Genomic DNA, 13,574 nt, shown 5'->3' with positions numbered 1-13,574 from the left:
TTTATATTTTCTAAGAAATCCCAGCCCATTTGCACTTCCTTGAAATGCACGTATTAGGTGGGCTCATTATATATATAATGTTATGTTAGAAGGAGCAATTAATATCAAAGAATAAACCAGAGAGGCACATTTTTTATATATACTAGCAAAAAGGCCCGTGCGTTGCAACGGGAAAAAAAGACCTAGCACCATAAGTAAGCATATCTCGAGGCCCCTTAGCAGACTTGCACGTACTAAATATGCAATACTCAACAGGGGGCTAACGCCCACAATTCCTACAAACACTGACAGTATGTATCATGTCCTACAACTCTTGAATCGCCAAGGTCCTTAGGCTAGGGCAAAAGTATATAGCAACATGAAAATTAAAACGAAATCAACATGCTAAAGCATAGGTCCTCCTGCATAATGGAAATGTAAATCTGGAAAAAGAAGATATTATACTGAAAGATGAGCAACATCAGATCAATTGTCTAAATTGTGATGAAACACTATAAAGATATATGATATGACAACAACACCGAGAATGTGATTATTGTGAAAGTTCAACGTGATTGTGCAGTACCTACTGAAGAACACCTTTGTGACATGGAAGTAACTACCATATATATGTGGCCATCCTTTTTCTATGTGAGCAAATCCAAATCAACCAAAGATATCTGAAACCACTCAGTATCTCGGTAGGCATATTTGTCATCGACATATTTATCATATCTTGATGCTTCACTCTTGATTCTATTGAATCCACCAGAATGTTCTTCTTGGCGCGGACTTTCTCCTTCATCTACTAAAAACCTGGTGTCACCAAAAAGACGAATCAGCTTGTACACAAAACATTACATCACTGACAAATTTCTAAGATCAATATATACTCCTCATTGTGAAGAGTTAGAGCATATCCAAACTGAGAACAGATAGAATATATCTAGCTAATCCTAACTGAGAAGAATTAGAACATATCCAAACTTCCTAGCGAGACGCATGTATTTCTAGGAAGCTTAGGCAGGGTTACAATTATGTATGGAATGCCTTAGGAAAATCAAATAAAACAACAGTAAGGGAGATAGCTACCTCACCCTTTGCTTCAAGGTTGCACAGTGTTGATGCCTGGGAGGAACATGCTGCCCAGAAACAAAAGTTTTGTTTTTGTAGAAAAAAACTTGTTTTTAGGCATGACTCAAAGTACTACCTCGGGTGCGGTATGGGCTGTCCTCATCCTAGTTTGCTAACGTGCTCAGCTTTGGTGGCTACTGGCAACGTAGTTGCGAGGCTTGGGGGCCATGGCGAGGACGTCGTCGAGGATGGCACACGAGACTATCAAGATCGAGGATAGGGGGCTTCGGGAGTGGCAAAAGGATGCATGTATGGATGCTCCCTTAGTAGGCGTCATTGTTGACCTGCTAGTCAACATTCTTCTCTTGCTCTGGTTCTGCTATTATGCGGGCATGTGTTGCTTAGTTTTAATTTCCCTATCGTTCTTGGACCATGACTGATCAGTCACCACCATACATTTATATGATCTATTACTCCGTACTTGTTACTCTTGTTTCTCTGCATTGTTTGCTGCAAAAATTAAAACTTTGAGGTGCAGATTCACAAGAATGTCAGGACATTATTCAAAATATTTTCTTTTGAGCCGTGTTCATATGAAAAGTGACATTGTAGGTTGGATTGCTAGCTCAAGGTGCATGAGAGATCTAAAAAAACGAAAATCTCCAAGGATCTTTTACCCACGTGCACACACAAATGGGCGCACAACCAAAACTTATATCCTTTTAGTCTGTTGGAAAATGAAGATACTAATATGCTGGAATTCTAACCTTCATAAAACTCCCAATCGTCATTCTGTGCGCACCTATACAGGGGCATTCTATGAACTTATCCCAATCATCAATCTGCCGGAAACTAATTATGGGCTGCATAAGCTACCAGATGCACAGAAATATGATGCACGTGTTGTTGGAGTTGCAACCAAAATAGTCATTCATGCCCATCTTCTCTGAAGTTTGAGGCAACGGTTCTGTGAAGTCTTGCTAGCTAGTATAAAATGCGAACTTATTATATTACCACTGCCAACCACTAATGCGAATTCTTGACCTTGTTTCCCTCAAAAACAATATTTCTCCACATGAAGTTATTTATAAAAAAGGGATAACTTTCATGGTTCTAAAGTTAAAAATACAAAAATAATATATAGCTCAAACTCATGCACACCTTCAGCTAAATAACTACAGAGACTCTGAGTTCAACCATCCATGCAGCACTGGTCTTACAAACAACTCAATTATAAACACACCTGGGTCTGGGACTCTTGCTCAATGGATCTACCAGCCTCAGCTTCCCCCTCTGTTGCTATCTTCCATATTTTAATCTCCTCTCCAGTAGCTGTGTTATGTCCATTATCAGACCCTCGACCTGAAGAATGCATCAAACACAGTTATGTGATGCCTTGTTGGCTCCGACCTTCTTAAGAGAAGCAGTATACTTTTTTCCGAGAAAACAGAGAAGTAGTATACTTGAAACATCATAACACACATGAGAACATTGCAATTTCGTACATTATAGACAACTAATGGCTTGACTAAACTAACCAAGCACATGTTATGTTTGGTGTTTTGACAGCAAGCCATACACAGAGTAAGAAGCACATGTTGTGGTTGGTGTTATGTTGGCTACTCTTCCAACTCAGTAGCATCCCTACCCGTATGGATCACCTAACCTTCTTCATAGGTGTCACTACCAGAAAAAACCTACACACATAAATCAACACCGCTACCGGGCCATGGCCGCTGCCATGTCCACGGAGTCATGCATGCTACGGATCTCAGGCTCGACCTCGCCTATCTCCTTAACCGTGTAGTTGCAGAGGCGGCCGGCCAGGCGGCATACTACTGCCAATGCCCCGCTGGTGATCAGCATCAGGGTGACCTTGGCGTAAATGAAACGGTCTTTCCCCTGCTCTTTCAGCGGGAGGTATACTTTCCCAAAACTAAACATATGGACTTGTCATGACAAAATATTTGAACCCACCCAAGGATTTGAACTTATTTGTAGCATGTATATATATTTTATTTTTTTGTTAAGTAGCTGGGGGGGTGATCTCCCTTTAATCTGAATAAGAAAAGTACAAAAGTTGTTTATCACTCTATCCAAAATTTTACCACTACTATATTGTTCCTATAGTTTCCGGTTTATTCCGAAAAACTGTAGCATCATTATTAGCAACGTTCAGTAGATCATTGCCTCTATATAAATTGGCCTTCTAGATTGTGATTCCACTCTTTTATAAATTATTCACTAAAGCCCTCATACAATGTGTGGGAAATCTGACAAAATATTTGTAGGCGTTGAAAAGCATATTAACAAAATAGGTGGCTAACACAAACTTGCAAGTAGAGCATGATGTATGAGAGAGAGAGAGGTGGGGCTGCACCGTGCGTTACACATGAATATTCTTGTGGACATTGTATCAAACAGATGTCCTACAATTTGATGCAAAAACAAATCTCTAATGGCTGGGCAGAACAACGAATCAAAGGAGCAGCCAGAGCTCTTACCAGCAGGCCACATGGAGGAGGAGTTGCGCTGGTCACTGGGACGGAGCTGGGAGGTGACGCGTCCCAGTCCCAACGTGGTCGGGGGCGGCGCGACTCAAGGGGAGTGGAGTAGGGAGGAGTCGCCGGGGCGCATGGCCGGGAAGAGGCTAGCGGCGCGTGGCCGGGAGCGCCGCACATTGCCGGCGGCACAGCAGCGAGGAGGCGCGGGGTGGGGCAATTGCTAGGAGCGGCTAGTGGGCTGGGATCGGGGCAGGAAGACGATGGGGTAGGTGGGGGTGGATGTGTCGGGATTTAGGTCGGCCTTTTCTTATTTTTATTATTAACGCTTTAGTACCACCTCGCGTATATGTTTTAAATCAAACTGAAAGCGTAAATTCACAGGAAGAAAGCGTATTGTGACAGTGAACCCATGGAGTCAATCCGTGCTTTATTATTAGGGATAGATAATTAAGAAATTAGCGAGTTATTGCTCAAAAAAATGAGCGCGTTATTATTAAATTGGTGCTTAAAATCTTCGCAAGCTTTTGTACGCAATCACCAGTATTTTCCTTGCCTGTGAGTCAAAAACAACCAGGATTTTCCTTGCCAACTTCCGTTAAACATTTACTTTTATAAGTTAATAACACGTGGGATGTTTTTATAATGTATATATAAGTCTCTATAAAATATACGATAATAGTAATAATATAAATCTTTCCCTAATAATAAAGCACGGATTGACTCTTTGGGTTAACCGTCACAATACGCTTCTTTCCGTGAATTTACGCTTTCAGTTTTTTTCCGTTAGTTTTGATCGATAGTCCGTCCAATTGCTGCGAGGCAGTACTAAAAACTTTGTCCATCCAATTGGTCCATGTCCACATTCTCTTATTGGGCCTGCACGCATGTTTCGGCCTGCATGCATGCTTCTGTATCTGTACCTTACCTGATTTTCACACATGTACTCGGAGTAATCCCACCTTGATTGCTTACATGAAAGTCTACTACTTTATATACCTAGGAAAATTTCATATCAACAACGAGCCTCTTGAATCAACAAACACAGAATGAGAACGAAGGGAAATTGTACAACAAAACGGCAGTCCAGCGCGAAGCTGTTTAGTCCGGCGCTCGCCGGGGTGAGGAAGTGGAGGTGCAGCGCGCAGACACCTGCGACGCAGCCTGTTACACACGCTGGCCACCTCTACACCATGCACAAAATGGACACGAGCGCGGCGGCAGGGTGGCTTGAGGCTTGTGGTGGACCAGATCCAGTGAGGGGAAGGTCGGATCCGTCGGCTTGGAGAGGGAGGTATGGAGGAGCACGCGGGACAGAGGGCGGAGGAGGATGGAGGTGGAATGCCGAGGTCGGGCTGTGGACTCAGAGTGGAGGAGCCACAGAGAGGCCCGGGAGCCACCACGGCAGCCACGAGAGCGAGATGGGCCTGGCCATGCTCGGCGGTCGTCAGCCGACTTCGTGTTTCTCTGCTGATGATCCCTGACCACCTGCTGCCCGGGTTCGGCTACATGCTATTATCTCAGTTTGCTTGGTAGTTTCATTCTTGCTTAAGATTAGACCTAGCCGTGTAGATGCAGATGGACATTGGAGGTACAGTGTTGGCACTGACGACTTGGATAAAAATATTTTTGTATGCACTCCGAGTGGGTCAGTCTATATACACTTAAATTTTCACATTCAGTTTCCTTCAGTTAGACGACAGCAAGGAGATAATGCACTCCTTTTTTCTGAAAAATATCATAAGGGACATCTTTTGGAAGAATGACGAGCCATGTTGGCCGTAGTTGGAGTGAAAGAATTACAACTTTTTTGTGCCAAATAATCAAATATAGCACTGGTTTAGAAAAAAAACCGAAACCATGAGAAATGTTGTTGTTGGATGTCAGTGCGCATCATATATCCTCTTGGCCATGCTGGTCATAACAGCAACAACTTTCTTCAGGCTGGTGATGCTCATATTGTCAATCATTCTCAACGTGGTGCCTGAGACAAAAACTCCTAAGGCAGTTTGGTAATTTATGATGTTATTACACCGGAGCACATGTAATGACAGACCCGGTAAAGAAGAATAGAACGTAAGTGTGTGCCATATTTTTTTCCCGTTGCAACGCACATGCCCTTTTGCTAGTATATATAATGTGGTTACAAGGGAAAACATAAATTGGACACAACATTACTTTTATAAGAGTCCTGCGTTTTATACCCCACAGTAGGCATACTAAAAAGTTCACACACAAATACAACAAAAAGGGTAAACATTCATATCAAACTCAGGTTCACAGGACACATTCATATTCATAGCCAACATTCACTATCAACAACTCAAAAGATTCATATATACACAAGCTCGGCATATCTATGCATCCAAATGATTGATAGATCACACGACAATATTCATACATAATTCACAAAAAGATTCAGATATACATGTTGGGGAACGTTGCAGAAAACAAAAAAAATTCTCTATGTTTCAGCAAGATCTATCTATGGAGTCATCTAGCAACGAGAGGGGAGTGCATATACATACCCTTGTAGATCGCGAGCGGAAGCATTCAAGAGAACGGGGATGATGGAGTCGTACTCGCCGTGATCCAAATCACCGATGACCAAGTGCCGAACGGACGGCACCTCCGCGTTCAACACACATACGGAGCGGATGGCATCTCCTCCTTCTTGATCCAGCAAGGGGGAAGGAGAGGTTGACGGAGATCCAGCAGCACGACGGCGTGGTGGTGGATGCAGCAGTGATCGCAGCAGGGCTTCGCCGAGCTTCTGCGAGAGGGAGAGGTGTAACAGGGGAGAGGGAGGCGCCAACGCTTCAGGTGCGGCTGCCCTCCCTCCCCCCTTTATATAGGCCCCCTAGGGGGTGCGCCGGCCCTAGGAGATGGGATATCCTAGGGGGGGCGGCGGCCAAGGGGGTGGAGTGCCCCCCAAGGCAAGTGGAGGCGCCCCTCCCCTAGGGTTCCCAACCCTAGGCGCATGGGGGGCCCAGGGGGGGGGGGGGCGCACCAGCCCACTATGGGCTGGTTCCCTCCCCACTTCAGCCCATGAGGCCCTCCGGAATGGGTGGCCCCACCCGGTGGACCCCCGGGACCCTTCCGGTGGTCCCGGTATAATACCGCTGACCCTCGAAACTCTCCCGATGGCCGAAACTGCACTTCCTATATATAATTCTTCACCTCCGGACCATTCCGGAACTCCTCGTGATGTCGAGGATTTCATCCGGGACTCCGAACAACTTTCGGGTTACTGCATACTCATATCTCTACAACCCTAGCGTCACCGAACCTTAAGTGTGTAGACCCTATGGGTTCGGGAGACATGTAGACATGACCGAGACGACTCTCCGGTCAATAACCAACAGCGGGATCTGGATACCCATGTTGGCTCCCACATGATCCTCGATGATCTCATCGGATGAACCACGACGTCGAGGATTCAAGCAACCCCGTAAACAATTCCCTTTGTCAATCGGTACGTTACTTGCCCGAGATTCGATCGTCGGTATCCCAATACCTCGTTCAATCTCGTTACCGGCAAGTCACTTTACTCGTACCGTAATGCATGATCCCGTGACCAGACACTTGGTCACTTTGAGCTCATTATGATGATGCATTACCGAGTGGGCCCAGAGATACCTCTCCATCATATGGAGTGACAAATCCCAGTCTTGATCCGTGTCAACCCAACAAATACTTTCGGAGATACCCGTAGTATACCTTTATAGTCACCCAGTTACGTTGTGACGTTTGGTACACCCAAAGCACTCCTACGGTATCCGGGAGTTACATGATCTCATGGTCTAAGGAAAAGATACTTGACATTGGAAAAACTCTAGCAAACGAACTATACGATCTTGTGCTATATTTAGGATTGGGTCTTGTCCATCACATCATTCTCCTAATGATGTGATCTCGTTATCAATGACATCCAATGTCCATAGTCAGGAAACCATGACTATCTGTTGATCAACGAGCTAGTCAACTAGAGGCTTACTAGGGACATGTTGGTGTCTATGTAATCACACATGTATTACGATTTCCGAATAACACAATTATAGCATGAATAAAAGACAATTATCATGAACAAGGAAATATAATAATAATCCTTTTATTATTGCCTCTAGGGCATATTTCCAACAGTCTCCCACTTGCACTAGAGTCAATAATCTAGTTACATTGTGATGAATCGAACACCCATAGAGTTCTGGTGTTGATCATGTTTTGCCCTAGGGAGAGGTTTAGTCAATGGATCTGCGACATTCAGATCCGTATGTACTTTACAAATATCTATGTCTCCATCTTGAACATTTTCACGAATGGAGTTGAAGCGACGCCTGATGTGCCTGGTCTTCTTGTGAAACCTGGGCTCCTTGGCAAGTGCAATAGCTCTAGTGTTGTCATAGAAGAGTTTGATCGGCCCCGACGCATTGGGTATGACTCCTAGGTCAGTGATGAACTCCTTCACCTAAATTGCTTCACGCGCTGCCTCCGAGGCTGCCATGTACTCCGCTTCACATGTAGATCCCACCACGACACTCTGCTTGCAGCTGCACCAGCTTACTGTTCCACCATTCAACATATACACGTATCCGGTTTGTGACTTAGAGTCATCCAGATCTGTGTCGAAGCTAGCGTCGACGTAACCCTTTACGACGAGCTTTTCGTCACCTCCATAAACGAGAAACATGTCCTTAGTCCTTTTCAGGTACTTCAGGATATTCTTGACCGCTGTCCAGTGTTCCTTGCCGGGATTACTTTGGTACCTACCTACCAAACTTACGGCAAGGTTTAAATCAGGTCTGGTACACAGCATGGCATACATAATAGACCCTATGGCTGAGGCACAGGGGATGACACTCATCTCTTCTATATCTTCTACCGTGGTCGGACACTGAGCTGAGCTCAATTTCACACCTTGCAACACAGGCAAGAACCCCTTCTTAGACTGATCCATATTGAACTTCTTCAATATCTTATCAAGGTATGTTCTTTGTGAAAGACCTATGAGGCGTCTTGATCTATCTCTATAGATCTTGATGCCTAATATATAAGCAGCTTCTCCAAGGTCCTTCATTGAAAAACTCTTATTCAAGTAGGCCTTAATGCTGTCCAAAAGTTCTATATCATTTCCCATCAAAAGTATGTCATCTACATATAATATGAGAAATGCTACAGAGCTCCCACTCACTTTCTTGTAAACACAGGCTTCTCCATAAGTCTGCATAAACCCAAACGCTTTGATCATCTCATCGAAGCGAATGTTCCAACTCCGAGATGCTTGCACCAGCCCATAAATCGAGCATTGGAGCTTGCACACCTTGTCTGCATTCTTAGGATCGACAAAACCTTCCGGCTGCATCATATACAATTCTTCCTTAAGGAAACCATTAAGGAATGCCGTTTTGACATCCATTTGCCATATCTCATAATCATAGAATGCGGCAATTGCTAACATGATTCGGACGGAATTCAGCTTCACTACGGGTGAGAAAGTCTCATCGTAGTCAACCCCTTGAACTTTTCGATAACCCTTAGCGACAAGCCGAGCTTTATAGATGGTCACATTACCATCCACGTCTGTCTTCTTCTTAAAGATCCATTTATTTTCTATGGCTCGCCGCTCAACGGGCAAGTCAGTCAAAGTCCATACTTCATTTTCATACATGGATCCTATCTCGGATTTCATGGCTTCCAGCCATTTGTCGAAATCCGGGCCCGCCATTGCTTCTTCATAGTTCGAAGGTTCACCCTTGTCTAACAACATGATTTCCAACATAGGGTTGCCGTACCACTCTGGTGCGGAACGTGTCCTTGTGGACCTACGAAGTTCAGTAGCAACTTGATATGAAGTTTCATGATCATCATCATTAACTTCCTCTATAGTCGGTGCAGGCACCTCAGGAACATTTTCTTGAGTTGCGCCACTTTCCGGTTCAAGAGGTAATACTTCATCAAGTTCTACTTTCCTCCCACTTACTTCTTTCGAGAGAAACTCTTTCTCTAGAAAGGATCCATTCTTGGCAACAAAGATCTTGCCTTCGGATCTGAGGTAGAAGGTATACCCAATAGTTTCTTTAGGGTATCCTATGAAGACGCATTTTTCTGACTTGGGTTCGAGCTTTTTAGGTTGAAGTTTCTTGACATAAGCATCGCATCCCCAAACTTTTAGAAACGACAGCTTAGGTTTCTTCCCAAACCATAATTCATATGGTGTCGTCTCAACGGATTTCGACGGAGCCCCATTTAAAGTGAATGCGGCAGTCTCTAAAGCATAGCCCCAAAATGATAGCGGTAAATCGGTAAGAGACATCATAGCTCGCACCATATCTAATAGAGTGCGATTACGACGTTCGGACACACCATTACGCCGAGGTGTTCCAGGTGGCGTGAGTTGTGAAACTATTCCACATTTTCTTAAGTGTGTGCCAAATTCGTGACTCAAGTATTCTCCCCCACAATCTGATCGCAAGAACTTGATTTTCCTGTCACGTTGATTCTCAACCTCACTCTGAAATTCCTTGAACTTTTCAAAGGTCTCAGACTTGTGTTTCATTAAGTAGACATACCCATATCTACTCAAGTCATCAGTGAGGGTGAGAACATAACGATAGCCACCGCGAGCCTCAACACTCATTGGACCGCACACATAAGTACAACACTCATTGGACCGCACACATCAGTATGTATGATTTCCAATAAGTTGGTTGCTCGCTCCATTGTTCCTGAGAACGGAGTCTTGGTCATTTTACCCATGAGGCATGGTTCGCACGTGTCAAATGATTCGTAATCAAGAGACTCTAAAAGTCCATCTGCATGGAGCTTCTTCATGCGTTTGACACCTATGTGAGCAAGGCGGCAGTGCCACAAGTATGTGGGACTATCATTATCAACCTTACATCTTTTGGTATTCACACTATGAATATGTGTAGCATTACGCTCGAGATTCATTAACAATAAACCATTCACCATCGGAGCATGACCATAAAACATATCTCTCATATAAATAGAACAACCGTTATTCTCGGATTTAAATGAGTAGCCATCTCGAATTAAACGAGATCCTGATACAATGTTCATGCTGAAAGCAGGCACTAAATAACAATTATTGAGGTTTAAAACTAATCCCGTAGGTAAATGTAGAGGTAACGTGCCGACGGCGATCACATCGACCTTGGAACCATTCCCGACGCGCATCGTCACCTCGTCCTTCGCCAGTCTCCGCTTATTCCGCAACTCCTGCTTTGAGTTACAAATGTGAGCAACTGCACCTGTATCAAATACCCAGGAGCTACTACGAGCACTGGTAAGGTACACATCAATTACATGTATATCACATATACCTTTAGTGTTGCCGGCCTTCTTGCCCGCTAAGTATTTGGGGCAGTTCCGCTTCCAGTGACCCTTCCCTTTGCAATAAAAGCACTCAGTCTCAGGCTTGGGTCCATTCTTTGACTTCTTCCCGGCAACTGGCTTACCGGGCGCGACAACATCCTTGCCGTCCTTCTTGAAGTTCCTCTTACCCTTGCCTTTCTTGAACTTGGTGGTTTTATTGACCATCAACACTTGATGTTCCTTTTTGATTTCTACCTCCGCTGATTTCAGCATTGAAAATACTTCAGGAATGGTCTTTTCCATCCCCTGCATATTGAAGTTCATCACAAAGCTCTTGTAGCTCGGTGGAAGCGACTGAAGGATTCTGTCAATGACCGCGTCATCTGGGAGATTAACTCCCAGCCGAGTCAAGCGGTTATGTAACCCAGACATAGTGAGTATGTGCTCACTGACAGAACTGTGTTCCTCCATCTTACAGCTGAAGAAATTGTCGGAGACTTCATATCTCTCGACCCGGGCATGAGCTTGAAAAACCATTTTCAGCTCTTCGAACATCTCATATGCTTCGTGTCTCTCAAAACGCTTTTGGAGCCCCGGTTCTAAGCTGTAAAGCATGCCGCACTGAACGAGGGAGTAATCATCAGCACGTGTCTGCCAAGCGTTCATAACGTCTTGTTCTGCAGGGAGAGCAGGTGCTTCACCTAGCGGTGCTTGTAGGACATAATCTTTCTTGGCAGCTATGAGGACGATCCTCAGGTTCCGGACCCAGTCCGTATAGTTGCTGCCATCGTCTTTCAGCTTGGTTTTCTCTAGGAACGCGTTGAAGTTGAGGACAATGTTGGCCATTTGATCTACAATACATGTTGTAAAGATTTTAGACTAAGTTCATGATAATCAAGTTCATCTAATCAAATTATTCAATGAACTCCCACTCAGATAGACATCCCTCCAGTCATCTAAGTATAACATGATCCGAGTTAACTAGGCTGTGTCCGATCATCACGTGAGACGGACTAGTCAACATCGGTGAACATCTTCATGTTGATCGTATCTTCTATACGACTCATGCTCGACCTTTCGGTCTTCTGTGTTCCGAGGCCATGTCTGTACATGCTAGGCTCGTCAAGTCAAACTAAGTGTTTGCATGTATAAATCTGTCTTACACCCGTTGTATGTGAACGTTGGAATCTATCACACCCGATCATCACGTGGTGCTTCAAAACAACGAACTGTCGCAACGGTGCACAGTTAGGGGGAACACTTTCTTGAAATTATTATGAGGGATCATCTTATTTACCACCGTCGTTCTAAGTAAACAAGATGCAAAAACATGATAAACATCACATGCAATCAAACAATAGTGACATGATATGGCCAGTATCATATAGCTTCCTTTGATCTCCATCTTGGGGCTCCATGATCATCTTGTCACCGGCATGACACCATGATCTCCATCATCATGATCTCCATCATCGTGTCTCCATGAAGTTGCTCGCCAACTATTACTTCTACTACTATGGCTAACACGTTTAGCAATAAAGTAAAGTAATTTACATGGCGTTTCTCAATGACACGCAGGTCATACAAAAAATAAAGACAACTCCTATGGCTCCTGCCGGTTTTCATACTCATCGACATGCAAGTCGTGATTCCTATTACAAGAACATGATATCATACATCACATATATATCATTCATCATTCATCACAACTTTGGCCATATCACATCACAAAACACTTGCTGCAAAAACAAGTTAGACGTCCTCTAATTGTTGTTGCAAGTTTTTTACGTGGCTGCAATAGGGTTCTAGCAAGAACGTTTTCTTACCTACGCCAAAACCACAACGTGAATTGCCAATTTTTATTTACCCTTCATAAGGACCTTGTTCGTCGAATCCGATCCGACTAAAGTGGGAGAGACAGACACCCGCCAGCCACCTTATGCAACTAGTGCATGTCAGTCGGTGGAACCGGTCTCACGTAAGCGTACGTGTAAGGTTGGTCCGGGCCACTTCATCCCACGATGCCGCCGAATCAAGATAAGACTAGTAACGGCAAGCAAATTGGCAATATCGACGCCCACAACTACTTTGTGTTCTACTCGTGCATAGTAACTACGCATAGACCTAGCTCTGATACCACTATTGGGGAACGTTGTAGAAAACAAATTTTTTTCTCTACGTTTCACCAAGATCTATCTATGGAGTCATCTAGCAACGAGAGGGGAGTGCATCTACATACCCTTGTAGATCGCGAGCGGAAGCGTTCAAGAGAACGGGGATGATGGAGTCATACTCGCCGTGATCCACATCACCGATGACCAAGTGCCGAACGGACGGCACCTCCGCGTTCAACACACGTACGGAGCGGATGACGTCTTCTCCATCTTGATCTAGCAAGGGGGAAGGAGAGGTTGACAGAGATCCAGCAGCATGACGGCGTGGTGGTGGATGCAGCAGTGATCGCAGTAGGGCTTCGCCGAGCTTCTGCGAGAGGGAGAGGTGTAACAGGGGAGAGGGAGGCGCCAAGGCTTCAGGTGCGCCTGCCCTCCCTCCCCCCTTTATATAGGCCCCCTAGGGGGTGCGCCGTCCCTAGGAGATGGGATCTCCTAGGGGGGGGGCGGCGGCCAAGGGGGTGGAGTGCCCCCCAAGACAAGTGGAGGCGCCCCCTCCCCTAGGGTTCCCAAC

At 44.8% G+C, this 13,574-nt stretch overlaps 1 long non-coding RNA gene across 1 annotated transcript; it reads right to left on the bottom strand.

Moving 5' to 3' along the window:
• Positions 1–753: 753 nt before the first annotated feature.
• LOC119359165 lies at positions 754–3,686 on the bottom strand. The gene is made up of 3 exons (XR_005172398.1): positions 3,558–3,686; positions 2,297–2,415; positions 754–795 (listed from the first exon to the last, which is right to left on the bottom strand). It is a non-coding gene; the product is annotated as an uncharacterized LOC119359165 (long non-coding RNA).
• Positions 3,687–13,574: the final 9,888 nt, after the last annotated feature.

This window comes from Triticum dicoccoides, chromosome 2A, assembly GCF_002162155.2.
Source record: "Triticum dicoccoides isolate Atlit2015 ecotype Zavitan chromosome 2A, WEW_v2.0, whole genome shotgun sequence".
NCBI classification, from domain to species: Eukaryota; Viridiplantae; Streptophyta; class Magnoliopsida; order Poales; family Poaceae; genus Triticum; species Triticum dicoccoides.
This window is presented reverse-complemented; position numbering and strand designations above follow the sequence as displayed.